General features: G+C 52.5%; 1 protein-coding gene across 6 annotated transcripts in view; it reads right to left on the bottom strand.

Moving 5' to 3' along the window:
* The window catches only part of STOX2 (storkhead box 2), a 184609-nt gene that overhangs the window by 119248 nt on the left and 38727 nt on the right, over positions 1–26634 (bottom strand). The window contains exon 1 of one of the 6 annotated variants that reach the window (XM_045821239.1): positions 23639–24000. The exons of the other annotated variants lie outside the window; for them this stretch is intronic. The gene's annotated coding sequence lies outside the window, so the exon portion shown is untranslated. Of the gene's footprint in view, positions 1–23638; positions 24001–26634 lie in introns of those variants that run through there. 6 annotated transcript variants of the gene reach the window in all.

Genomic DNA, 26634 nt, shown 5'->3' on the forward strand with positions numbered 1-26634 from the left:
TGTCTTAGCTGAGAGGAGGAAGGCTTGTGCGTGGGGTGTGCAGGTCCCTGCAGGTGGGGACGGACGCGGGGACAGGGAGTGGGGACAGCAGCTGCCACCCCAGGGGTCCCTTGGGAAAAGCGACAGCAGAGGCTGGGCTGAGGCTGCTAGAGGTCCCACAGCGCATCCCCACCAGCCCCTCCCCCAACCAACACGCCCTGCAGACACTGAGGTCATGCCACACGCGAGATAATTTTAGGATTCCCGCCCTGGTATCTCTCACGCCAGCAGGTGTGCACACCACAGTTGATCTGAGAACACCCTTCGGTTGTTCCAGCTCTTATCTGAATGGCAGGCGTCACTGTGCGGAATTCATCATGATTTAGAGCTAAAAAGTATCAGGCATCATTGTGCAGATTTCATCATGATTTAGAGCTGAAAAGTATCTATCTATCTATCTATCTATCTATCTATCTCCAAGTACAGAACAATTCCAGAGAGTGGAGCTTTCTTTGTAATTCTTCGGAGAGAAGAAAAACAATACAAAAAAAATTTTTTTGGCTCCTCCCTGACGGGCTATCTTTTCTGTTCTTAATCTCAGCACAAAGGTTAGGATCCGAAGCGTGGGCACGAAGATGGCCGCAGTTTGGGCTTTGAAGTGGGATGATGACAACAGCTGAAACCGCTGGCGACTTGTCCCGAAGGCAGAGTCCCTCACGATCCTTTGAAATGTTAAACACAAACCTGAAGGGGTGGTTACGGAGGGAAATTTTTCATAAGAGGCGCACAACAAACATGCTTTTTAAATTCACGCCCGTCCGGTTTCCCTTCAATGCCAGGACTGTGGGTATGTTCCCAATTTGCCCTTGTCTGCAATTCTAATTCAAAACCCAAATGAGGAACCCACGTCCTGGATTAGGCGCAGGAAACAACTGTTAAAACAGAATAATTGGTCCTTATGAAGTGACAAATACTGCTCATTTTGGAGCTGCTCTCACTTTTTATGGGGCAAACCCGCCAGTGAAGATCTAAGAACCAGCCCTTCTCCGCAACGACCAAAAATTAAAACAACGTGAATAAATGTGAAGCAGCATTGCAAGGCCTAAACTTTCTGTCCTTCTTCCCATCCCTGAAAATCCTACACGTGGCCCCTCTAGGAGTCAGGGTCACTGCACCCGCAGGTGTCTCCTGCAAGGCCAGGCCGTGGCAAAGTCATGTAAAAGAAGCTCCCGTGGGACGCGTCTCTGGGGCCCCAGCAGACCTGGGTGCAAATCACAGCTCCTCCTCCTGCTGGTGAGTGGCCCTGCGTGATCCTCACGCTTCTACCACTCGGTTTCCTCATCTGACACGTTCCTGTGATAGAGTTCTTGCCTCAAAATGCTGTTGGCAGAACTTAATAAGATCCATTGTGAAAAAGTGTGAAACACAGTGTGACATCACACAAGGTGCAGAATTTTTTTAGGTTAAAAAAAAAAAACACTTTTATCCTCAACCAGGAGCTCAGAGCGTCTTATTAAGCCGCCCAGAGAAGGCAAAACAAAATGTCAACCGAAATCACAAGACTTATTTTCTCCTTTCATCCAAACTAATCTTCATATGTTTAGGCCCATTCATTCTTTCGGTCAGTGATTTAATCTAAAGACTGGATTCATGGGAACATACCGGCGAGCGTTCACATTTTCCCCTGCTTCAAAACATTTGAGCACAGCCTGGCCGGGCGGCTCAGGTGGTAGGTCACGAGTTCAAATCTTGGTCAGGGCACATACCCAGGCTGAGGGTTCAGTCCCTGGTCAGGAGGTGTATGGCAGGCAACCGATAGATGTTTCTCACATCAATGTTTTTTTTTTCTCTCTCTCCCCATTCCTCTCTCTCTAAAAATCAATAAGCATATCCTCAGATTAAAAAAAAATTTTTTTGAGCAGAAACATTGCTGCAGTGATATAGTCTGGCGCTTCTCAAACTAATGCTTGGGGTCTTGTTAAAATGCAGACCCTGCAGGTCTGGGGCGGGCTCCGAGAGGCTTCATCCCGCCCGAGCTCCCAGGAGAGGCGTCTGTCCTGGTCCACGGGCCACACTGTGGGGAGCAAGGTTCGAGTCCAGGGTAACACATGTCAAAGCCCCACAGAACTTGGAGCTAAAAAGGAACTTAGAGATTGTTTTTTATTGCAAAGATGGACAATGGGTCAAATTCAGCTCATGAATAGTTTTATTAATATTATTATTATTTTTATTATTATTTTGGGGGTCCTCATAGTGTTTTTAGAAATTGGGAAATTTTTACAGATGTACAGCATCAAAAAAAGAAAATCTGAACATACCATAGCAAAGGGCCTTTCCTCCCGAACAGCCAGGAATGCCGGAGCTGAGCAGCGACCCCATGGGTGGGCCACGTACTCTCCCAGACCCCACAGCTCCGCGGTCCTCCCCAACACAAAGGCCAAACGTCCGTGACTGCATAGCGTGGGGCGTGGGCTGTTGTAAGCTTTTCTCGTACTAAAGGTGTATTCCTCGATCCCCAAGTCACAGTGGTACTCGGAGGCCAATGTGTTTCAAGAAACGACAGACGAGAATGTCCATTTGGCTGCTTTATCAATGTGCATTACCTACCTGGCAGCCCCTGGTGCACCCCACTCACTCTGAAGACAAGCAAGTGCGGGTGGCACAGTGGTTGAGCAACTTGGCTCGGGCCAGCAGAGAGAAGGGGAGGTCCCGGGTCCCCGCCAGGCACGGAGAATTGCTAACAGCTGGGCAGCAGGCCCGAGGGGCTGCCTCCACGCAGGTGGGGCCTTTTAGCACCTCTCAAATCACTTCGTGTTGGCAACCTCTCCTCCTCGTCCCAGCCTAATGTGACTACTTTCGCTTAAAAAAAAAAAAAATCCCCTCTCCGGTGGAGCTCCATTTCTGGTGCATTAATATCATAAACAAGGAATACCAAGGAGCCTCTTTGTCACCCACTTGCAGGTCAGGGCCAGCCAGGACGGCTGCTGAGCCACAGCTGGTGTTTCCCCCAGAGCAGACAAGGCTCAGGCTCCTGGGCTGCCAGGCGCTCTCTCTGAAGGGCCAACGGGGGCCAACGGCATGGCCCCTGCACGCCTGCAGGGGGCGCTGCCAAGAGCTTGGGGCCTGGCCACCCGGGGAGTAGCGACTCAGCTTGGAGTCTCCCTTTCACGTTCAAATTAAAGACCAGGTCACTGTCAAAGACACGTGTGTATTGGGGACAGGGCTCCGGTGTCCCCCAAGAAACAGAACTTGAGCCAAGAGCAAGTTTAGGCAGCTCTTGGAGTTCAAGGTGAGCATCGGCACAAGGTCCCTGTGAAACTAACTTCTAGCCGACGTGGGGTCTCTGGGTCCACGCTCTCTAAAGTATCGATGCAACACTAAAGTACGCAAAACTCCCTCCCTCCGAAGCGTGGGGTTTGAAGATGACCCTCCTCAACATCCTCTCCTGGCAAAACGCCTGCTGCCGCTCAAGCTCCTCAGCGGGTTTCGCGGAGAGGCCCCAGCTCCTGCTGCAGGAAACGCGAGGGGACAGCCACCGGGTGGGGAGGCAGAAGGCCCGCTCCCAGGGCCGAGGGCTCCGCCGCTCGCACGTGAGTGACGACCCTCCAGCAGCACGGCCCTGCAGCGCCCAGTCCCGGCTCTTCTCCCCACAGGGAGACCAGGCGTGGAGCGAAAGCAGAGACACGCTAGAAAAGCCACTCCGCCCCGGGGAAGTGCTGTCCAGACCGTGAGGACAGAACCACGGGGCCTCCCCCTGTGCCCCCCCTTCTAAAATGCTGACCACGGGACTCACCTCCACCTCGGGTAAAAACCTACAGCGAGTGGAGGGAGGAAAGAGAAAGAGGAAGAGAGAGCCTCGGGGGTTTGAAGCGAGGAAGAACGAAAAGCAGAACTGGGGCTCAGGCGCTCCACGATCCGTTATCCGGGGCCCCTCCCGGAGCCCTTGCCGCTGACGCCTGCGGCCGAACACTGTGAGAGAGACAGCAGAGCGCCACTCCGGGCCTGAGGACTGGGAGCTCTGGACACATCTGTGCTTCTCCTCTTGAAGCCAAAGACGGCCCACGGCATGCCGATTCAATTAGCCCGCAAAGCTACAAGATACATGTGCAGTCTCCGCATATGCGCCTGCACAGCTCTGCAGATCAGGGGGAAAATGCTATTAGAAAGAGCTCCGTACAATTGCTTAAAATACGTACATTTTAAAACACTCAACAAAGCGATAAAAGCGCCGAAGATTAATAATCTTCAGTCCTCCGAAGACTGGGCTTTCCAGGAGTTCATCCGAGATCACAGCTGCTTAAAAAGAGAATTCTGGAAGGCAAAGCCCGGACCGCATGGCTCTCGCCCCTGCTTGCTCTAAGGGGAGAGTAAACACAGAAAGACCTCCTCGTTCAGTCCCGACTGCAGGGGGCTGGGGCGGAAGAGAGGAGGAGAACACTCGGGCACAGTCAAAGGGAAACGACTTACGAAGTGTCACTTTTCCCGGGGGATGAAAACTTCCCCACAATGTCACTGATGAGGAAATAGCCCAACCGGAGGTGTTGCTCCGAACGTGGGTTGGATGAACACGGACCATTTTTTTTCCCTGCAAGTCTCTGCCATCTGTGTCTTGCCATCTGCCAGGATACCGGTACAGCCGCGTCTCCGCCGAGCACCCTTCTCTAAGGAAGGTGGAACGGGTGTCTGCTCACCACGGACTTGATAGGGGCCGCCAGCGAACTGTCTCACTTACCCGGCCCGCGTGGGAGGAGGGGCGGGCCACCGCGCAACCAGAGGCACGGCCTGGGCTTTAGCTGAAGGGGACAGCGAGCCTGGAGAACAGAGTTCACGCACACGCTCCAAGGGGAGAAGGTGTCATTGCCAACCCACGGCAGAGCACGGGAGGAAGAAGCCAGCCTGGGGAAAGAAGCCACTTCCACACCAGGCAGTCACTGCGTTACGGCGGGGTATTCCCGGGCAATGTTTAGGGGAAGCGCCAATGATAATGGTGATGGAACTAATTATGTGCCTGATTCAAACAGCTCTCTTCCGAGGAACTCCAATCCTGTCCACACACATTGTCCTTTCAACACACAATACCTGTGGAGTAGTAAAGGGTGGTGTTACATGCCCAGGGTCTCTGACAACAACCCCCAAACCACAGAGTTTCAGAAGAAAGCATGCACGCCGTGGGTGCTAGGAGCACGTCGCTGTTTAACGTTGTCAAGGCAGTCTCCAACAGCCTCCCGGAAACCCGCAACGGAGGACCGCCCCTCCCCACCCCTACCACCCCCCACCCCCCACCCCCGCCAAAAGTAAACCAATCCTCCGAATTTTCACATGTGCACAATACAACATGCTTATAGACGAAACTGAACACGCCAACAGGGCACAACCAGTAAAGAAAAAACACCTAGGACTCCCTTCATATTAAAATTAAAAGGCAGCTTCTGAAAAAAAAAATAAGTAACATTTTACAAGTCTGAGAAGCAACACTCAGAGCTTGGACACAAGTCTCGGAATGCGACTTTCCGACATTTGTATGTCTTTTCGTGGGTCTTCAAACCTCCCCCGGACAGCCAGCCGCGGAGCCAGCCGCCCAGGATGACATTGTCGCAGCGTCGCAGATCTGAATTCCAAGGCGTCGGACGCACAGACGTGGCGGGGCGAGAACACACAGGATGGGAAAGCAAACAAACAGATGGTCAACGAGTTACGAGGACCAGAGCCACCAGTTTATGCGGGTTTATCTTGTGTGTTCACTGAGCTTTCGGCAACAGCCGGCCACGGCTCTTACCCCACGCCTCCTGCTTTACCACGGAGCCGGCTTTTTGTTTTAAAACCCGCCGCTGCACAATCTGCAAGACACCCCTTTCGTGATCAACGTTAAATATGCCATTTTCAGGCTCTCACCCACAGCCTTTGCATTTCTCCCTGATATTTAAAGTTTTTCGATGCACCTGTGTTTTTTTAAAGTCTATATTAACGTTTATACATCTTCTGGAATCTGCCCATAACTCTTCCTTGGGAGTATGCTTCAGTATAAGCCTGAACTGAAGATATTTCTAATAAATAAGTCACCTTGAACGAGAGCCAAATGGCTCCCCTGGATGCCATGGGGTCTTGGTACACGTTAGAGTTTGTCCATGTGATAGGGTTTTTTTTTTCATCCTGCAACACTTCATAATACATTATTATATTAATATATGAGGTACAAATTTTCATCTTTACAAAAGTAACTAACGTGGGTCCGTAAGATCTACTATCTTTCCATTATAAACCCATATTTCTGTAGTGAATTACAGCTGCACTTTTTTGCCTATTGAATGTTTCATAAGAAGAGCTCACGGTCTGTCAGAGAAATTTTCCAAACGATAACTTATTACATAAGGAATTCATTTTCCCCCTAAAAAGAACTGGGCCTGAGGTGGTAGTTACAAGGCAGAATAATCACAAGCAGATGTAAAAATACTCGCGTGAAGTAAAAAAATAAAATAAAATAATAGAATAAACTTCATATGTTTTGCTCCTTTAAAGAAATGTCAGATACGGCAGGCAGTAAGTTGGCCCCTGATTGTCATTAATTGCATTATTATGTGCTGCTGATGGCTCCTAACGGCACTATTTTTTCTGAGCAATGGTTTTATATTATTTTTCTGGCACCAAAGCCTGTTCACAAATATCACCGTGTTCTCATACCAAAACTGAAGTGACTGGGAGATTAAATGCAGTTAGTGTAATTTTACTCACTGGCATTAGTACTGAAAGAGATCAGGATACACATTTTTCAAGGTTCAAAAACTTTTTCAAGCTTAGCAAGATTTGAACACAGAACAGAAAGCGCGTATCAGAAGCCCTAAAAAAAGACATGCTCTCTGAAGGGCAGCCGAGCAGAAGGCACAGAATTCTTAGGACCCGAAGAAGAGACGTCGCCGTCGTTAAAGGAAGACAGTTGAAATGTAAAAACCGGCCCTGGCGGGCATGGCTCCGTCGGAGAACCATCCTGTCACTGAGAGGCTGCGGGCTGGATTCCCAGCCAGTGGTCAGGGCACACATGCCCAGGCTGTGGGCTGGGTCCCTAGTCCAGGTGTGTACCATCCCTGGTCCAGGTGCGCGTACCTCCCCCGTTCTGGGCACACATGGCAGGCAACCAATCCAATCAATGCTGTCTTTCCCATTGATGTTTCTCTCCCTTCCTCTCTCCCTTCCTCTCTCTCTGAAAAGCGATGGAGAAGAATGTCCTTGGGCGAGGGAAGGGGGGAAGGAAGGAAGGAAGGGAGGGAGGGAGGACCAAATCCAAAAGACCCAGATGTGGGCATATCTGGTACAGCAGACCTGACTCCAAGGTCTAAGGGCTGAGGTCCCCACGAAGGGACCCCTCTCACACCCAGCTAGGAACGGTGCCCGTTCTCCAGAATAATCACGTCCGCTAAAGCAGATAAGCGAATCAAAGGACTGAAACACTCATAAATAATGTGAGGCAACCATCCGTCGGCCCCATATTACCAATATGTGCATGATTTCTAGGTATCTTCAGTTCTTCAGGACGAAATCATGTAAGATTCCAAGCAATAACATTTTCGCATTTAGTAAACTTGCACGGAATGTGGGCTTGCTAGGGGAATATGGCTGGAACTCACAAAATCTGTGAAATTAAGGAAAAAGTCCTGTCGACAAGTAAGAATCTAGTAACCAGCACCTTCCCCTTCGAAACAGTCATAAGTGCAACTCTTACTGCCCTGCTCAGGGTAACCATGGAAGTTCACAATGATGATGTTGAAAGACCTTGTAACAATAGAAAGGCTATGAGAATCGTTAAGTTTTAAATCTAAGGCTTCTTATTATTAAACAGCGTTTATTCTCGTTCTCATAATTCAAATATGTACACAGGTGTTCCACGCCTTAAAAAAATGTATAAACCGCAATCCACTATAGAATATATTGTCCCAAGCAACAATATTATAAATGGTAATGCACATCACAGCTCAGAGTACAAAAGGCCAACATAATCCACAATGTCGATGAAATAACTACAAAAGCCATTCCTACCATTGTTCTAGTTCTAGTAGACTGTATAATAGCACTCCAGCTCAGAGATATCAGTACCATAATTTCACAGCTGCATACAGAATGGATTGGGCACTGGTAGGTTATTCTCAACACTCACTATTGGAAACGATTTCCCCCCCTTTGGAAACGCCAGTTCTGAACTAATCCAAATCAACCCACGAACAAATCCTGGGGGAGATCCACGTGGCACCCTGTGAGGTTCCCGTCCATCAGAAGCCTGTTCTCTGGCCTCGCTGTAGTGAAGTTTGGAATTGAGACATTGCTCCAGCCCCAGCTGGCGTAGCTCAGTGGATTGAGCGCGGGCTGCGAACCAAAGTGTCGCAGGTTCGATTCCCAGTCAGGGTACATGCCTGGGTTGCAGGACATGACCCCCAGCAACCGCACATTGATGTTTCTCTCTCTCTCTCTCTCTCTCTCTCTCTATCTATCTATCTCCCTTCCTTCCCTCTCTAAAAATAAATAAAATCTTTAAAAAAAAAAAGACATTGCTCCAAAAAGCAGCACAGATTCCCTTACATGGAGAGGAGTGATTTTTAAATAGCATGTCAATGGTTTCAGATATAGGAGAACTTCCAAAAAACGGTCTCTTTGGTAGTTTTAAACAGTCACTGATGTTTTCTGGTTACACAATTATATAATCTAACAAGCCTTCCGAACATCCCCCAAAGGTAAGCCTCAGCCAACTATTATCCAAATTATCACAGAATTTAAAATGAGTGAGACCAAAGTTAATAAAGGTAAATTCTGCGTTACCAAGTTCATAGTGCCAGGACGCAATCCACTGAGCCACACCAGCCAGGATAAACGCCTATGCTACGCTTTCTGACAGTTACTAAGGAATAAAAACAGTTCCTATGTTCAAACCGTGCAATCACATGGTAGGGAGATACATTAATGCCAATTACCTCCCACGATGAAAATATAACTTAGCAAGCTAGAAAGGTGATCCGTTATCGTTTTTAACGTTTCCGTGGGAGTCCTCTGGCTACAGGGAGAAAGAGCCCAGAAAGACCCTGAGGACATCTGTCTCTACCCATCAATCCGCACGCACCGCCGACAACACACACGGACCCTGGCAGCTTCCAGCGAGGCCGGGCGGCCCCCTGCCCCATCGGACGGCTGTCTGCAGTGGTTTCTGTTTTCTTTATTGTCTGTTTTCTTCCCTCCGGTGGCCCAACCGTGGTGTCGGGTAACAGAGCTCGCTCCTCCCGTGTGTCCTGTGGGCTAGAAACAGCCCACCTCACGCCGCACTGGCAAACTCCAGTCTCAGTCACCGGAACCTGCACAAAGCTGATGCAGCCACGATCGGCGCTTCTTCCGTCGAGTAAGGTTACAGACGATACTCTGCATTCACAGGACCTGCCTGCTCACGACTTACATGAGGATGGCGCCAAAGTCCAATGAACCCGGGAAACTCTTCCAAACACCCAATAAGCCAAACGAGTTTAGGGTATTCACTGCATTGTACAAAAGACATATTTTCATGGACAAGTGCAGAGAAGGGAAAAAAATTTATTTTTTAAAAATATATTATTTATGTATTTTTAGAAAGGGGGAAGGAGGGAGAAAGAGAGAGGGAAACATCAACGTGTGGTTGCCTCTCATGCGTCCCCTATTGGGGAGCTGACCCGAAACCCAAGCATGTGCCCTGACTGGGAATCAAACCAGCGACCCTTTGGTTTGCAGGCCAGGATGCAATTCCACTGAGCCACATCAGCCAGGATTAAAAAAAAAAAAGATTTATTTCAAATAAAATAATTTTTATTCTTTTATAGAAGAAAAGTTACTTTTTTATTTACTCTTTCTTAAAATAAAAGGGTTTACTCTTAACAAACCAGGAAATTCGCTGAAGTCCAGCACCTTTTTCCCTCTCCATTGAGCCATGGCTGCCTTCCTGGAGGTCTGGACCTGGGCTGAAAGACAGCACTGTTGCCTCCAGAAGAGCTGAGCCTCCGAGTGATGAGCAATCAGGGCCTCGGCACAGCTGCAACACGCCTCCTTGGTCAACAACATTGACCTTGGGAGGAAGGTCTGCCACCTCACCAGCATTCCCAGGCGACCGAGTAAGACTCAAGACGGGTCTTCCACAATCCCACCTGTTGCATAATGCAGGTACAGGAAGGACTTCAATAAATGACCGTCTGTGGCCGTCTGGGATTCTAGTGTCTTCTTTAACAACGGCACTGCAGTTTATCGGCAAAACCATTTCTCTGATTTATTGGCCCGATGTCCAAATGTGTTCCTGACATTTCACCTCTGGTGCCACCCAGGGGCTGCCGTCATGGCGATGACACAAAAGGGAGACATTCAGGGAGAGACCGGCTTGCCGCACAAGCGCTCAAATCCTGGACCCCAGATTCACTCCAGGGAACCAAGGCCATCAGCTGACGCAGCACGGCAACTTGACACCGTGTCACACAAACGCGAAACTCCGTGAGGAGAACGCTGAGGCAGCGCTCGCCCTCCCAAGGGGAGGGAGTCGCACCCCCAGTGCGCTGCGGGTGCTCCGCTCGAACTCGGCACTCGGGTCATCGCCTCCTCGTCCGTCTCCCTCCGTGGGGCTCGGTGAACAGCAACAGACCGAGAGGAATTGCACGCGCCCAGGACGAGCTGCCTGGGACAAGAGCCCAGACGGGAGACCTTCCCCGAGTTACTAAAGGGGAAGGCCTTCTTGGGAGGACGAAGGACAGAGAGCCACCGGTCCCACCCTGAAGCAGGATCACGACTGGACGGGCCCCTGCTCCGAGGGACGATGACCTTTTTACGTGCTTTCAATGACCACCTGACCGAGGGGAAAACGAGCTTCAGCGTTCACCGTCAGCGCGCTTGACCACTCGGCCCTCGGTTCTGTCCAGTTCTGTCCACGGAGTGACGTGTGGCCCCTTCCCCGTCGTGGCCTTGCTTCTGGGCTCTTGGTCTCATTAACGAGTTCCATCCTTTCCCCCTCTCCTCCCATGTCACGTTCTTGGAAATCTCTGCTTAAACCCGCGGTGAACAGTCTTCGTAAGCTTAAAAGGCAATCTGGGAATTTCAAAATCTTGGTGACTTTTCCTAAAGCGCTGTCGGTAAATGAAAACGGAGGTTTTGAGAAAAACAGTTTTCTAAGCACTCGGGCCCCGGGCACACGAATACGTGTGGATGGTGAACACACGCCTGGCTTGATCCACTCGAGGGTATACAGGTGTCCATAGGCAGCCCCAGAGCTCAAGCACAGTGGCAGAACGTTTAGCCCCCTGGACCCACAGAACAGCCCCCATTCATGAAAAGAACTATCTAAACCCCAAACTGCTCTTTTCTCTTTTCTCTTTCCTCTAATTTGTGCACAGATATCAAACGTGAGGATGGCTTGCTTCAACTTCTAGTCGTGTTGATCCGAGAAATAAAACCCACCGATCGTTCGAATGCTACCTTCAGGCCTGTGTCCCCCCCGCACCCCCTCCAGCTGTTCTCACCCACGGTTTTCTACCCTTTGACCAGAGAGCACTCTCGAGTCCATCAGCTCAGCCACGGAAAAAGCTTGATTTACAACCAAATTGGCAGCTCAGATATATTGGCCATAAGACAACACACTTCAAAGACTTGTCCTGAAAATTATCAGGCCCAGGTAATGAAAGGTTTACCTATGCTTAAATTTTACTCTATTCCTGGATCTCTCGAGTAACGTTAGAGAAAACTTAATCTTAGAGCAATAAGAAGGCAACCCAAAAGAGGTGTGATGTGCCATACACCAAAATGAGCGTTTTGGGTGCAATAACCTATCAAAGGCACTGTGATGGCGTGTCTCCGTGGCCAGGCCTCGACCTTAGGCTGCAGACCTGGACGGCCTAGGTTCCGATCCCGGTGGAACCACTCCTATGACCACAGCCTCCTCCTCTTCCAGGTCCCTGGTCACGGTGCTGAGAACACCGTCTCTGTCCGGTGGGCTACTGGCAGAATCAGGTGGGTCTGTGTGTGTCTGCAACAACAATTCCTTGCACGTGGTCAGGTGCTATTACACGGTTCACTGTTTTTATCTTGTAAGGCGGTGGTGTGTGCATAGCATAAATACTGTCCGGAAATCTCAATTTTATGTTAAAAAAAAAACCCCAAGAGTTCCAAAAATACAAGTTGTTGCAGGAGCTTTGAAACTTTTAGCTAAAGAGCAATTAAAAGAAAAGCGACGACATCAAATAATACAAGACGCGTCTTTGCCTGGGCCTCTGGCACTTACGCAGTAATTCTGATCTCACTAGGAGAATACAGTCGATTCCAGCTCCCTCCCCCCACACCCCCCCTTCTCTGGAAATCACACAAGACACCCGATTCTAGCAGATGGCTCTTAACTCACGCCCTGAAGCCCGAACCGGCCCACTCATCGCACCAGGAGAAACAGGACCTTCAGTGTCTGAACAGGTTCTCCACGGAGAGCATTCCTTCCCTGCCGGCTGTGCTGGGCTGTCCCGGGGGCTGCCGGCTAGAGAGAGCGGGAGAGGGGCCACGAGGGCAGCCGGCCCCCGGGGGCTCAGGCGAGTGAAGGACACACTCGGGGGGTAGTGTGTCTTCTTGGCGAGGCTGAGCACTTGTGGTGAGAGCGCCTGCAAAGGTGTGGCCCCCAGAAGGTGGAGAGCAGCAGCTGAAGGCGCCTGCGCGATCGGCCTCACCGAAGGAACGGAAATCCCCTTCGAAAGGGCCCGAGTGCATCCGTCTCTCCCGCATGCACCCAGGCCGGGAGTTGCCTGCACCCCTTATACCCAGGGCTGCGGGGCACAACGGGACAACAGGACCCACGCCATCTCAGTCGGGGCCCTCCTTCTTCTCACCTACAGCCAGTTCCCTAAAGCAGATACTCGATCGCATCACTTACTGGCTTAAAATGTGCTCTCACGGCCACGGCCCTGCCTAGGTGGTTAAAAGCCTCCCCCAACCTGGCCCCTCAAAATGCCACCTTTGTCTCCAGGACGCTTCCCCAGGCAGCCGCACTGAAAGGTCTTCTTGCCTTCGGGTCTTCCTCCCTGCCGGGTCGCTCCGGCGCCTGGGGCCTCCTTCCCCTCCTCGCTGCCTCCGAACTCCCAGTGCCTCCTAGGGCTTCCGCCTAAATCACCACCTCCTCTTTGGTAAGCCTTGTCCTTGACGCCCCTCGCGTCCCCGGCATGTGCCTTCGAGAGGCCCCGCTCACCCAACATCAAGCATCCTCGGCGCTCTGTTCCCGTAATGGCTTCGGTGCGGCCAGCATCTTTTTTTTTTAAGATTTTATTTATTTTTAGAGAGGGAAGGGAGGGAGAAAGAGAGAGAGAGAGAGAAACATCAATGTGCGGTTGCTGGGGGCCGTGGCCTGCAACCCTGGCATGTACCCTGACTGGGAATCGAACCTGCGACACTTTGGTTCACAGCCCGAGCTCAGTCCACTGAGCAACGCCAGCCAGGGCGCGGCCAGCATCTTTATTAAATTGTGTATCTCCCCCGACCAACGGTAAGTCGCGAGTTTAGGGAAACTAACAGTGCTGGGTATCCACAGAGCGTGGCACCCTCTCCGCACAGAATGTGTGTGTTTGTTGCCATTTCCACAGCAGTCATCCATGCCTGCTCTGTGGCCTCTGTCCACCTCGAGGACCCAGAAGTGGGTAAACCAACAACCTCACACCACCGAACTCCAAGTACCGAGAGAGAGGAGGAATCGTCGGTCTTCAAAACACAGTGCAAGCTGTCCTTTCCAGCCGGTGGGGAGATTCAACGCTCACACCTGTGTGGTTGTAGCCCCCCTCCGGGGACACAGAGTGCACTCAGGTGACGAGGCAGCCGACACAGCCCAGCGCTCACCGAGGGTGCGGCGCAGGGGGGATGGCTCCCGGGGAGGTTCCTGGGGCCGCTGGTCAGGAAAGCCTTCCCGGAGGAGCTGGGGGTTGGAGGGCTGGGCCCTCTCACACAGGCGCGGGGGGAGGAAATCAAAGGCCTCCGGGTTTTGGAGGAAGGCTCACCGGGTCCGTGGAGAAGAGGCTGGGAAAATCACGGGAAGAGACTAGGAAGGGAGGCACGCAAAGCGTGTCAGGAGATTACGAAGCGATTCTCTCGCTTTGCTGGGACAATCGTCGAAGCGGTCGAGGGACATCGTGCTGGGGGAGTGGTTACGGGAAACGCAGGGTGGGGTGCTGCGTGGGTCTGAACCTCTGACGACGGCATTCTCCAAAGTCCGGTCTACAGAATAACACCCCTGCAGGCACTGCTATTCGAGGGCTGGGGTGGGGGTTCGGGAGTTTGGAAAATGCCACCCCGCCTCCCTGCTGGAGAGGAGCTGCGTGTTACAGAACAGTAAGGGCCCTGGCGAGTCTGCAGGGAAGAGCCCCGTTTACCTCTGCTTCCTCCTGTGCTCTGAGAACCTAATCTAAGGAAGGCTGAACTCCAGGCAAATGCGGAGCATGAGGACAAAGTAACATTCACATTTTTAAAAGTGCAGACCACAGAGTTCACAGGATGAAGAAGGCGAATCTGTGGAGGGAGTCAGGGAGGGAGGACAGGGAGAGAAGACAGGGCGTGAAAGAGACGAGAAAGAGACGTGAAAGAGACGAGAAACCTCCCGAGGAGCTGCAGAGTGGAAGGCAGGCAGGCAGGCAGGCAGGCAGGCAGGCAGGCAGGCAGGCCGGCAGGCCGGCCGGGGAATCAGGCACTTTCCCACAAACGTTGCCAGGGGGGTGTCTGTGCACATGTATCCAAAGCATTTCCTGCAAGTTCAGTTATGGTTTTGTAAATCCCTAGGTAAGAGCAGAGAAGGGGAAAAAAGAAGAACAGGAATGTGTGTGAACACAGAAGACTGCAAGAATCTATAAATAGACTCTTTTCTATGTAAATGTATCTCCTTGTAGATAACAACCTAAAATCAAAGCCCTGCGAGGTTTTGGTGAATTTATCTTTTAAACCAGATAAGACCAGTTCCTGCGTCAACACGGAGAATCCAGGGGCAGGAAAAGGATGGAAATGCTGTGAGTTCAAAGGGCAAAGTAATTAACATTTGTGTCCAAAACAGGAGTGGATTTATGATTTTCAACACTTTGAATCTCCGTTTATCCAGGTTCTTCACGCTAAGCATATGGAAGCGCTTTACGAATGTGGTTTCTAACTCTTTTACAAGAGACGGGCGTCTCAGGCTCAGATAATAAGGTAATTCTTTCAAGAGACCATTTAGTAAACACTCAATAGCAACTCCCTGGGCTGGTATTTTCCAAATGGCATCTGCAGAACCTGCGTTCCTCCAGTCGCCGAGGGCCGCCGCAGAGGAAAAGAGGCTCCTCGCTGGCGAGGCGTGGGAAAAAACCACAGGGCTCACCGAGCTCGTGGCCGCAGAGCCTCTCGGAGCCTGGGCGCATTTTACAGTGGGGACGGCAGGGGCCCGTGCGTGGGTCCACATCCACTGGATTGGACCCTTCCGGCCCGAGGGCTGTGTGCGACGGAGGCTGCACAAACCGCCCTCGGGGGACACAGACTGCCTGCCCCGCCCCCAGCCCCCACCCCCCGGCCCCCGGCAGGAGTTAACCGGCTTCACCGGCGGAAGGTTCTGGGCCACTGTGACATTCATGACTTAAATGTGGGAAGAGTGGGCTCCCTGGTCTGGTACAAAGGGATCGGCGACAAGCCTGAAGCCCCTCCCCTCGAACAGGAAATGCACGCCATCGCACCTTCCTTGTGGGCCTGGCTCGCAGGTCACGAGGCCCGAGGGCACCCTGCGTGGGAGCGCGCTTTGTGCCGGGAAGACGCTGTTGGACGGAAGAGGCGCGCACGCAACCTCTGCCCCGTCTAACCTCCGCGGGGCTTTGACTCTCTCACGGCACGGACGGCAGTGGGCCCCAAAGCCACTGCAAAGAGAGCAAACCCGGTTTCCCCGCGCCCCCCCGCCCCCGGCGGTGTATCGGCCGCTCTCGCGGGCTCACCTGCTCCAGCACCGACCGCTCCGTCACGCCATCCAGCCTCCCCTCCTCCTTCAGACACGCCCCCCACCCACTCCCACCGCCAGACCCCACGCTTCTCCCTGTGCCCACTGTCCCTCCCCCGCGCTCCCCCAACGTCACTGCTGCAGAAGGACCCTCCCTGACCACCCTTTTGGAGGGACCCTCTGAGGGCCGTTCCCCAGCCCCTGAACCTACCCAACTGCCTTACTCGTGTCCGTCCTGTGGTCTGGCTGCTGCCTCCAGACTGGAACCCTGGCCGCCCCGGGCAGGGGGCGGGGGCTGTGCTGCAGGGCAGGGGGGTCAGGAGACCGTCCCTGTCCTGAAGCACCCGCTGAGCACCGGACATGGGGTGGGGGTGGGGGTCGGGGTCACGCGGCTGGGGAGGGGTACGGCTAATATTCTCGTTTTCATCCAGACAGTGGTTACAAGGGTGTGTTCGCTCAGTTCATCAAACTGTAAATCTGTATTTCAGCTCCCTTTGGGGTCTGGTTGCAAACTAAAACGGTTTTTGACAGATTGGTGTTTACGGAACCACGAGTGCAGGAATCATGACCGTTGCTCCCCAGTTTGAGGTCCGGGACGATCCTCACGCTCTGCAGGGCCCTGCGCCTGCACCGCCGCACGGAACCCTCCGAAACACCCCCGTGAGGCCCCAGCACAGCCCACTTTCCCGAGGAAGGGGCCACGGCGCACGGAGAATGAGTGACGGACGTGGTCACGCAGCTCGTGAGCAAACCTGGGATCCCCAAACCAGCTTGGTCCAAGTCTAAAATTCTCATGTGCGAACCCTCCTTGAAAGTCACTTCCAAGCTCAGGGCTGGCATCTTGAGGCGTCCTTATCTCTCCCCACGACCTTTTCCAGCAGGGACAGCTAACCCACGGCCCGCAGGCTGCAGGTGGCTCAGGATGGCTGTGAATGCGGCCCAGCACAAGACCGTAAATTCACTTAAAACCTTTCCTTTTTGTTCATCAGTTTTCCTTACTGTTTGTGAATTTAACGTGTGATCCATGACAACTCTTCTTCTTCCAGGGTGGCCCAGAGGTGCCGAGAGGCTGGACACCCCTGCTGGAGGCGGCCGTCACAGGCTAAGAGTAGCCGGATGCTCCCCGCACCGGCACCTCCCCGGGTCCCCACACACGCCACAGCTGCGCAAACTTCGCTTTGCAGCAGACACACCAGAAGCAGTCTAGTCCGGCACAGATGCAGGCAGTGGGCGGGCCGGGCACCCACCGCCCGGGGCGGCAGTGGGGAGGACCTGCCGCGGTCACCAGACAGCCAGCCGCTCTCACCTGGCCACTCTCGGGGCACTCGGAGTGGGCGGCTCTGCATGTGATCTGGGCCTCCTGGCTGCTCCTGGGTTTGGAATCTGACCGAGTTCTGGTATTTCCCCCCACGTCCCTTAGAACGCCTTCGGAAGCATTAGCACCACGAGTCAGGCTAGATCTGCAGAAATAAGCCGGAGTGGGGAGAAAATACTCCCACTGACCGCTCGCATCATGGGATCAGGGCTGAAAGGGATTTGTTCCTCCAAACAGAGGGTCACCTTGGAGTGATTAGCACGGCTGCCAGCCCTCGATCCCTCTGCCAACGACGCGCGGTGGCATGAGCAGGAAGACGTTTGGCAGGCGAGCCCCGCGGGAGAGGCTGGGACTCACACCCGCGGAAACTCAGACGGAAATGAAATCGTTTGCTTTTCTTTCCCTGTGTCTGACAGACTCCCCCGGTTTCTGCGGGGGGTGCATGACAAAGGTGCCAGACCCCATCAGAAATTCGATGGCAGCCACACACTATCGAGTCAGCAAAGAGAACCCCTTTTGTCCTCCCTTTGAAGTCTCCTCCGGTGGCTCTGAACAGCCTCTCCCCCTGCCAAGGTTCCCGTGTCTTGCATAATGAGAGACTTTCTAATTAGCATATCACAAATATTCCTGATCTTCTTTACAGGTCCGGATACATTTTTAAATGTTTCTTTTAAAGTACATCAGGATTTTTCACACTCTGTAAAGAGATGGGAGAATTAAAGCGATGTGTCGGCTAGATTCTCCAACTTTTTTCTCTTCTTGGCTTTTTTCTTTTCCCTCTCCTTGCTTTTTCTTCTCTTCGTTTTTGCCACTGGGACGGCGGCAGGGACTGGTTGGAGAGGTCACGGGACCAGAAAGCCGGAGTCCTGGGCTTGGTTTCAGCTCAGCTGCTCATTAGCTCTGCCACTTTAGGCAAATTTTGTGAAACTTGAATAATTTCTCCTTATTAAAAAAACTGGAGCAAGTTATGTTCCTTGATTTAAAAATTCACAGTGAACGAAACACAAAAAAGGGTCAAGACACCAGCCAAAGGGGGGTATGCTCTTAAAGGGACACAGACCTTTAGTTGTAGAATTGTATGTATTACCTTTGAACAGCAAAATTTTGCTTCTTCCCTAGAGAGGTACGGTTAAATTGTTGCTTATTGTTACTATGTTGACAAGGATGTAAATACACACACACACATTCTAATCTACCTTTATATCAATGCATATAAGTAACACAAATGAATTCCAACAGAAGGAATATTAGGAGAATGGAAACAGAGTCCTGGATATTAAAAAAAGGCTTTCTTGTTTTTTGGTATAGTAGGAAAAAATCCAGCAGGTCAATAAAATAATTTGAATTGCCCAGCCCCATCTGGGTTTCGGGATCTAACCTGCACGATCAAAATCCCGTGAACACAGAACTCTCTCTTGGTTCTGATCACAAGCCGTGGTGGGGAGCAGGGCCCACGCTGGCACAGCCTGCTTCACCATTTGATCAGCCTACTCCAACTGTCTGCGGGGTGGGCAGGGACGTCCCCCCACAGGCCCTCATCCCTGCACCTGCCTGCCATCTCTTCCTTGTCGTGGCCATACCGACACCCTCCATCGGGCCCCCACCTGCCTCCATGGGCGGCCCATCGCACCCCGTTTTGTGGACTCCCCCCACCCGTGTCCTCTCTGATCCCCGCCAATGTAACTCGGTGAGTGCCTGTCCGACTCCCAGGCTAGCTCTGCTGTCACCCACCCCAGCCCGTCGCTCTCGAAGCCGCCGGCTGTACTGTGTCTGCCTGTTTACACAGCTGCCTGCCCACTCCCCTGGAGCAGAGGCCAGAGCTCGGAGGGGCCTGGTCACAGCTGCCGCTCAGGACACTGCACGGCAACGAGAGGCAGGGAACGCGGACGGAGGGAAAGCAAGGCGCCGTGCACAGCCCGGGAACTGTCCTCCCACCAGCCCGAGGGACAGCTCAAATGATCCCAAATTGCACTGCAGTCATGAAAAATCATTACAAATAATTACATTTATAGACGTGGAAAAGCAGTCTTATAGGTTAAATATGAAAAGCGGCTGCGAAACAATAGAGATAATAAAATCACAATCGGTAAGATATTTTTGCATGTGAGAATATTTGGAGATATAGATGGGTCGCTCTACAGAGAAAAGTTCAGGAGAGTAAATATTAGAGCATTCACAGGGATGCTCTAATGTGCTAAACACGCGGTTTTTCCTTTCTCCCCTCCATCTGTATTTTCTCATTTTTTCCATCACGCACGTAAACCACTTGGGTGACTTTTAAACACCTCCTCTGAATCAGCAAATAGCCCCTGTATGAATATTAACCAGCGCAGCGCAGCGAGGAGGTGCTGAGGGTTTGGCCGCAGGCAGTGGCGATTGGGATGGGGAGCGGGGGGCGGAGTTGAGGGCGATCACGGAGCCCGAGCTGTCAGAGGTGGGGAGCTGCCGGGGGGGCGGGGGGGGGGCCATTTAGAGGAAGTCCGACATCCAGTGTGATTCCCGGATTCTCCACCCCCACAGCGGAGGCGAACACGGGTTCGGCTGCCAGAAACGGGGCGGCGTGGAGGACTCCTAGCCTGCAGGGAAAGGTCATTTCCTCCTAGCCATGGTTTACCTGCGGTGCTGACAGGTCCTCCATGGGAAACCGAAGTTCAAGGTTAGGGCCGAGGTGGCTGTGGGTTTAAGAGTCACCCCCACCCGGGCCAGGCTAGCTGCCCGCCCTGGGCTCCCACAGGAGCCGTATTCCTCCTTGGGGCACGGCTTTCAGGGATGCAGAGGTGGCCTGCACACTGGTCTCTCCCCGTCCCGTGGCCACAGAGCCCAGGAGGCGGACACGCCTGTCGGTCGACATTCCACCCTCAAGGCCTGCAACCCCACAGCGGTGCCTGGGGGTGCATAGCAGGGACTCAGTGACCGGCTGGGAAGGGGGTTACTGAGTCCTCTAAGGGGCCGCTGGCAGAGGAGGAGGGGCAGAACGAGGAGCAGGGGCAGAACCAGGAGCAGGGGCAGAACCAGGAGCAGGGCGTGACTGACACCTGGGAAAGGCAGAAGCCACGAGGGAGCAGTACAGCCAGTGAAACTGAGGCAAAACAGGACAAGGCACCTTTCCAGAAAGCAAGGGGGGGGGGCAGGCCGAGAGCTGGAAGTCGCAGGACTAACTGAAACAAGTCCGTCGCTGAGGAGGATACTGATGATTGGGGGAGAATAAGTTCAGGAGGAGAACACGACTGAGAGCAGGACATAAGAGCGGGACGGTTGTCCCCGCTGTGTGGTCAGGACCCGAAATAACACAGCTCCAGGGGGAGCCGAGTCAGGGCACACGCTCGGGATCAGAGAGGGGGCCCGCCTGAGCTGGCCTGTGGGGGGCAGAGGCACAGCATGGAGGGACTGATGGATGCAGCAGGCCTCCGCCTGGCGGGGATGGCAGCTGCGGGAGATGGGGTGCAGAGCCTTACCCCTGAGGAGGGAGGGGAGGCTCGTTGGGCCCCCCAGGCCCTAGCCCAGCAGCACTCCGGTCTGCACCACACGCTTCCGCTCTGATCACACACTCACATGGCTCACTGCTGCCTCATGTGTCCGTTCCCCGCATGTGGAAGGCACAGCCCAAACCTTCGGGACTTTGCATAGCAAACTCTCCACGAGAGCTGGTAGTTGTGCAAATCCCATAGGATAAGTGCCGCAGAGAATAGAGCTACCGACGTGAATGCATATGCAATAACTTCTGAACAGACACTACTGCAAAACAGACTATTTTTAAAGTAACACCTCGACATCTTCCTTCTCTCCTTCCCGAACAGCAAATCACCCCATTACATTCGGGCAAGGGCGCTATCATTCCCCAGGATCTGCGCCAATTCACTGCAAGGTCACGGTCATGTGGGCCACCCTGCCACCAGGCGTGAGTCAGCTGGGGACAAGGGGTGAGAACAAGGCCTTTGCAGGCAGATGCCTGGGCTGCATGCGCTGTGGTTTGGACGGAGACGGATCTGCGACCGGCCTGGCCGGGCCAGCCCCAGGAGGCACCCTCAGGGCGTTTCCGTGAGGAGGGAGGGGCATCCCTGCAGCAGGACTCTGCCCAGACCCCAGAGAGGCCGGGACGGAACCCTAACCGGGAAGCTGACTCAGCCCCGACGCCCGGCCCCCGACCCACGGGGGAGCAGCTGAGACCAGCGCACGCTCTGCATTCCTACGGAATGGGCACCACTAGGCAGCAAAAACGCCAAACATTGCTTCAAAAACGAGGCGGGATGGAGGTGAAGAGCCCACATTTGCCCCCATTCGCACACTTCCAGACGAACCATTAACATGCCTCGACACATAGTTCCAAGCAGGCCTTCGGCTGGATCACCTCTGGGAGCTCGCTCATGTGCAGTTTGCAACTGACGATCGACTGTGGCTATTTAGCACTGTTTTCTTACGCTCGAAGACACTTAGTGTAAACATTAAAAAGTGCATTTATTATAAACACACTCACAATAAACGTTACCAAAGATTTTCCCACGCTGAGATAGTTCCAGAATGTATGCTAAACGTCTGACCGTGAGTTTTCCGTCAATAATGAGCTCGGGTTTCCCAGCTACTCCTGCCATCAGTTACACTTTCCAGCGAGAAAAAAGCAAACATGTGGGAATTGCATGAATGTTTTGGGGACACTGGGGTCCCTTTAACATTCTGAAGCAATAATTTATCAAATAGGACCATGGCGTCCAGAAAGCCTCATGGCCCCCTTCCTATTTGCTTACATTACTCCCCCAAGACTAAGCTGAGAACTAAGACCCCGCATCATTAATTAAAGAAGTAGAAGGGCCCTGACCGGGTGGCTCGGTTGCTTGGAGCCTCCTCCCAGACACCAAAAAGTTGCAGGTTCAATTCCCAGTCACGGCACATAGAAGTTGCAGGTTCAATTCCCAGTCACGGCACATAGCTAGGTTGCAGAGGCAGCAGATCTCTCTCTCTCTCCCCCCCCTCCCTCTCTCTCTCTCTCGTCAATAAACACATCTTCAGATGAGGGCTTTAAAAAGAAGAAGAGCAGTGGGATGGCCAATGCTAACAGGAGAGAGCACCTGCAGGAGGAGAGACTCGAATTCACGCTTTAGGTACAAAGTGAAGAGTCAGGATGCGTAGTTTTCAGAACGAAACTCTTAAACTAGTGTGTGCAATCCAACTTCCCTGCTAACCTAGTGTTCAGCAGGTGTGGGGATCCACACAGTTATTTCCACCTTCCCTCCTTTTAATTGAGCCAAATGCTCCGTACTGGATGACTCTGAAAACTTTAGGTTACCAAAGAAGAAATTGGGGCGAAGAGTTTCTCGCTAAATACTAGGATCTTAGGGCTTGCAAGGAAAGAACAAATCTACCCATGAAACATTCCCTATCCAGGAGACTAGTCTAAGTCTCAAAGAGCTGAGATTTCAGTGTTGCTGAACCAGCCAAGATTTGCCAAGTGTGAAACTAAATTCATATGCACATTTAAAAAATAGTCCCTATTTGTAAACAGTATTTCATATGCGTTGGACAGAAACGCACTCAGTGACAGTTAATTGGCTGACTTCTGCAATCTGTCGCTAATTGCTATTTTCAAGTTAAAATCATCCCATTCCATTTTCATTTCTGTGCTCTATACCAAACCCATTTACAAGAAAGTTTCTGTTTCTCAATGAGATTTCAAATACTGTACTTAATGGTCCCATTTACTCTTTTTATGTAACCATTTTAGGTAAATGGGCTTCTCCTTTACCACTTATTATTTTAAAACATATATTCATTTTTTACAATAAAAAAATCTCGTCTCCCCTCTTCCCAGCCACCCCCTAAATCCCCAGTAAATCCAGTTTTCCAAGGGCTAGCATTGATCATTTCAGGTGCAAGATACCGGAACAAACATGAGTCCTGATTAAAGGACATACAACGTAAAACTTTAAAAAAATAAGCCAAAGATATTTACTTAATGCGGGCTCATCCAAAAGGGCCTTGTTTTGGATGATGAATAGAGAAGTCCAAACTAAGTCATCTGTGACCACTACAAACCGACTCATCGTTCAGAACACCGAAATGGGTTTCAGGACGACCCCCTCCCCCACGGTTTCTGGAAAGCACGCAAAGACGCGCTGTCTAAGAACAAGCGAACGGCAGGGTGATTTACAGATAGTTCTGCATTCACAGAGACGTGGCGGAAGCGCGAAGGCCTGATCCAGGAAAGCGTTACAGCAATGGCGTTTCCCACACGGGGCACAAACACAACTCCGCCGGATGCTCCAGATTCCAGGCAAATGAACTACTAGTACCTCTGTCGCCAGGAAAAAAAAAAAGTTGTCAGGTTTTATGCAGTATTGCATGTAAACCTTCAGACCAGTTTCTTCCGTCTAACAACATACCCCAGAGTTCAGTGTACTTACCCTCCGGTCTGGGTCCTGGCTTTCTGGCGTTGCAAAGGTCCGTACAGTGTGCAGACGGCAACAATCTGCGGCTTACTCCAAACCCTGACGACCACCGCCTGTACTCTCCCGACTGCCTTCGGTGCCAGAGATGTCACTCTGCTCCGGCGTCACCGCGCAGTCAGTGAAACTGCTGTCAACGCTTTATGACATTCGGCATTTCCGGTTTCCCGGTCGCGAACTCCAACATTAAAGAGAGCCGTGCTCTGTGCATTTTTCCATCGTCTTTCTTTTCTCCCCCCACGGGAGGGTGTTGGGCTGTCCCTACGCGGCCCAGAGGTTTGGAGCGGTACATGAACAGACTGCATTAAAAGAAACACTAATGCAAGTCCTTCCCACCATCAGACACTCCTTTGCTTCCCCGGTTGCTCGGGCAGTGTTAACTTTCCCACACTCTCCGGCAGCGGGGCAGGGCTTGTCTGGGCAGGTAAGATAACATTTGGGCAAGAGATTAAAACCCACACTGGAGTCATTAAGCACCACCGGCAGGGCTGGGCCCCAAATCCATTCAGCAGTCTCCAAACACCTTCCCCTGACTTGAAAACCAACCGGAAGAGCCGAACACCCAGCCCAGTCCCAGTCTGGCGTTGCCAGTCCCTCGAGCCACCTGCCTGGTAACATAACAAAACAGCGCCTCCACTCAGGGGCCAGCACAGGGAGGAGACGCCTTACCCTCCTTTCATTTCACCCAGAACCACGGCAACTGAGAATCACACCACCGAGGTGTAGGATCAGGGTGACTTCATTTCTGTCTGCCCAGAGCGGCTCCAGGCTGTAATTATTCCTGACACCGTCTTTCACTCTCGCAAGTGTCCTCGTTTCCTTATCTCTACCTACGACCTCATTTCTGGAAATTTCTTTACATGTGCCCTGTTTGAAAAAGGAGTCGACACCTCTACCCCCCAAATCACAGGTTCCAATAATGATTTCACCATTCGGTCAAGAACGTAAAAGCCCATGAATTACTTATGCTTAAGTCCTCTTACACCAACTTGGGAAACCATTCATTTTATGATATAGGTGTTAATGATTTTTCTCTTTCCTTACTATGAATCTTTTCAAAACCACCTCTAATTTAATGCAGAAAAAAAGAATCTTTCCTGGCTTCAAGGAATGCCCCTCCCCAGCACGGGGCGTGGTCAGAGGCTCCGCCCAGAACAATCCTGCTGCCCGATCACGGAATGCAGGGCAAAGTTGCAACATATTCTTCTTCTGGCATTAAAAAAAAAATCTTCTTTTGGCATTTAAAAAATCTCTCTAAAGAATCTTACGGATCATCCATAACTAACAATTACTGCAAACAGAAGTCAGACGGAGTAATAAACGTGAAGCCGTATCTGGGGCATGAGGGCGATGGGGCCCTTCATTTTTTTCATTTTTTATTTTCGCCCTTGACTAGGCACAGGGAAACGCAACGTGCTGAGCTCCGTCTCCGTGCCCTCTCCCTGTCCAGTCTCAGCCCCGTCCCCTGGTGCGGATGGTCCGGCCTCGGCTCCCCGCGGGTCCCCTCTCCCAAGCCCAGTTTCGCATCATCGATGAGCAACGCCCCTACTCAGACGTCCCAGGGGCAGCGCAGACCCAAGGGGCTATAGCTTCAAAAATGACTGCTGCTTCGACATCCCGTGTTTGTGATGAGGCTCAAACCCCGGCATCGCTTTCCTCTCGCCGACACCTACAATTGCTGTCTCCACGTTGTGTCCTGTATCCATCCCTGAAAGCCGTGTCCTTCCCCCTCGCCCTCCCCAGCTGGGACCGCCCGACCCCCGTCTGCAGCAGGCTCAGCCCAGTCTTTGGTTCCCACGGCCCCTCCCGCCCTGAGACCGGAGAGCTCTGATTCACCCCGGCCGGCTCCACACCGGGGTCCCGCATCAGGCCATGCTGACGGCCAGTCCCTCCCTCAAGTCCCGGGTCTTATGGGAGAACCCCCAGTTCCCGCATCGCACCCTGCCTCCCACCCCCAAATAACAGGGCTTTGCCTCCATCCCTTGTCCCCAAGCTCCTGCTGTGGTCACTGCCCAGTACTCCGGGCTCCTCCTGGGCCTGGGACTCTTGCCGGTTTCTCAGCTTGAAAACCCTTCCCCTGTCTCCTGTTCATGCCCAGAGGTAACCAGTTGTCCAAGGGCCTGGAGATCGCCACCCCTGTCAGAAACCAGCTCTCGGAGCTACGTGGACTCCCACGGGGCAAAATCCAGAGCCCGGAACCAGAATCTGTCTGCGCTCCCTGGGCCCTGACATGGGCTCCAGGCTCCCGGTCCAGCCTGGAACACACTACCGGCTGCGGCCTGCACCAGCTCTGAGTTGACATTTCTGGTTCCACCCCGACTGTGGGACTGGACACTTGACATTTCTGACCCTCCCTTCTAGCCCCCCCTCCCCCAGTGATGTGGACAGCCTGCTCCAGCCAGGGCGTGGCCTGGGACAAAGCAGGCAGCGGCCACCCTTCCCAGCAGCCACCTCCACCCTTACCTGCCGTCTCTCCTGGCTTCTGCCTACCTAACAGCTGCCCTCCTTCTTCTGCCCTGGCTCACAGAACCCTGACCTTTTGATTGCTTGAAGGACAGGCGCTTTCTCAGCCCAAAGAGTCACAACTTATCATGGTAGTATCATTTCTTTCAGCCAAGGACTGATAATGAGCGGGCAGGTGACCTATTCGTGGCTCATTAAATATTAAGAAGTCCTCTGAGGAGGATTTTCTGTCCCAGGTTAGAAAAACCACCTCCAAAAAAAAAACCTAGGAAAATACAATGTTCTGCCTTGAATGCACGGGAGACTCCTGGAGCTACAGCAGCCACCGTGAGGCCCAAAGGCAACCGCAGAGGATGTGGGGTCGCTGCTCTAACGACAGGGAAAGACAGAGGCAGACAGGGCTTGAGTGCCTGACAACTTCATCGGGCCACTGCTCTGGCCCCTGCCAGTCCATCCCCGGTTTCCCGCTGAGTCAAATGAAGCCCCATCTG

Source organism: Phyllostomus hastatus, unplaced genomic scaffold, assembly GCF_019186645.2.
Source record: "Phyllostomus hastatus isolate PE091 unplaced genomic scaffold, TTU_PhHast_1.1 phas_scaffold_46, whole genome shotgun sequence".
NCBI classification, from domain to species: Eukaryota; Metazoa; Chordata; class Mammalia; order Chiroptera; family Phyllostomidae; genus Phyllostomus; species Phyllostomus hastatus.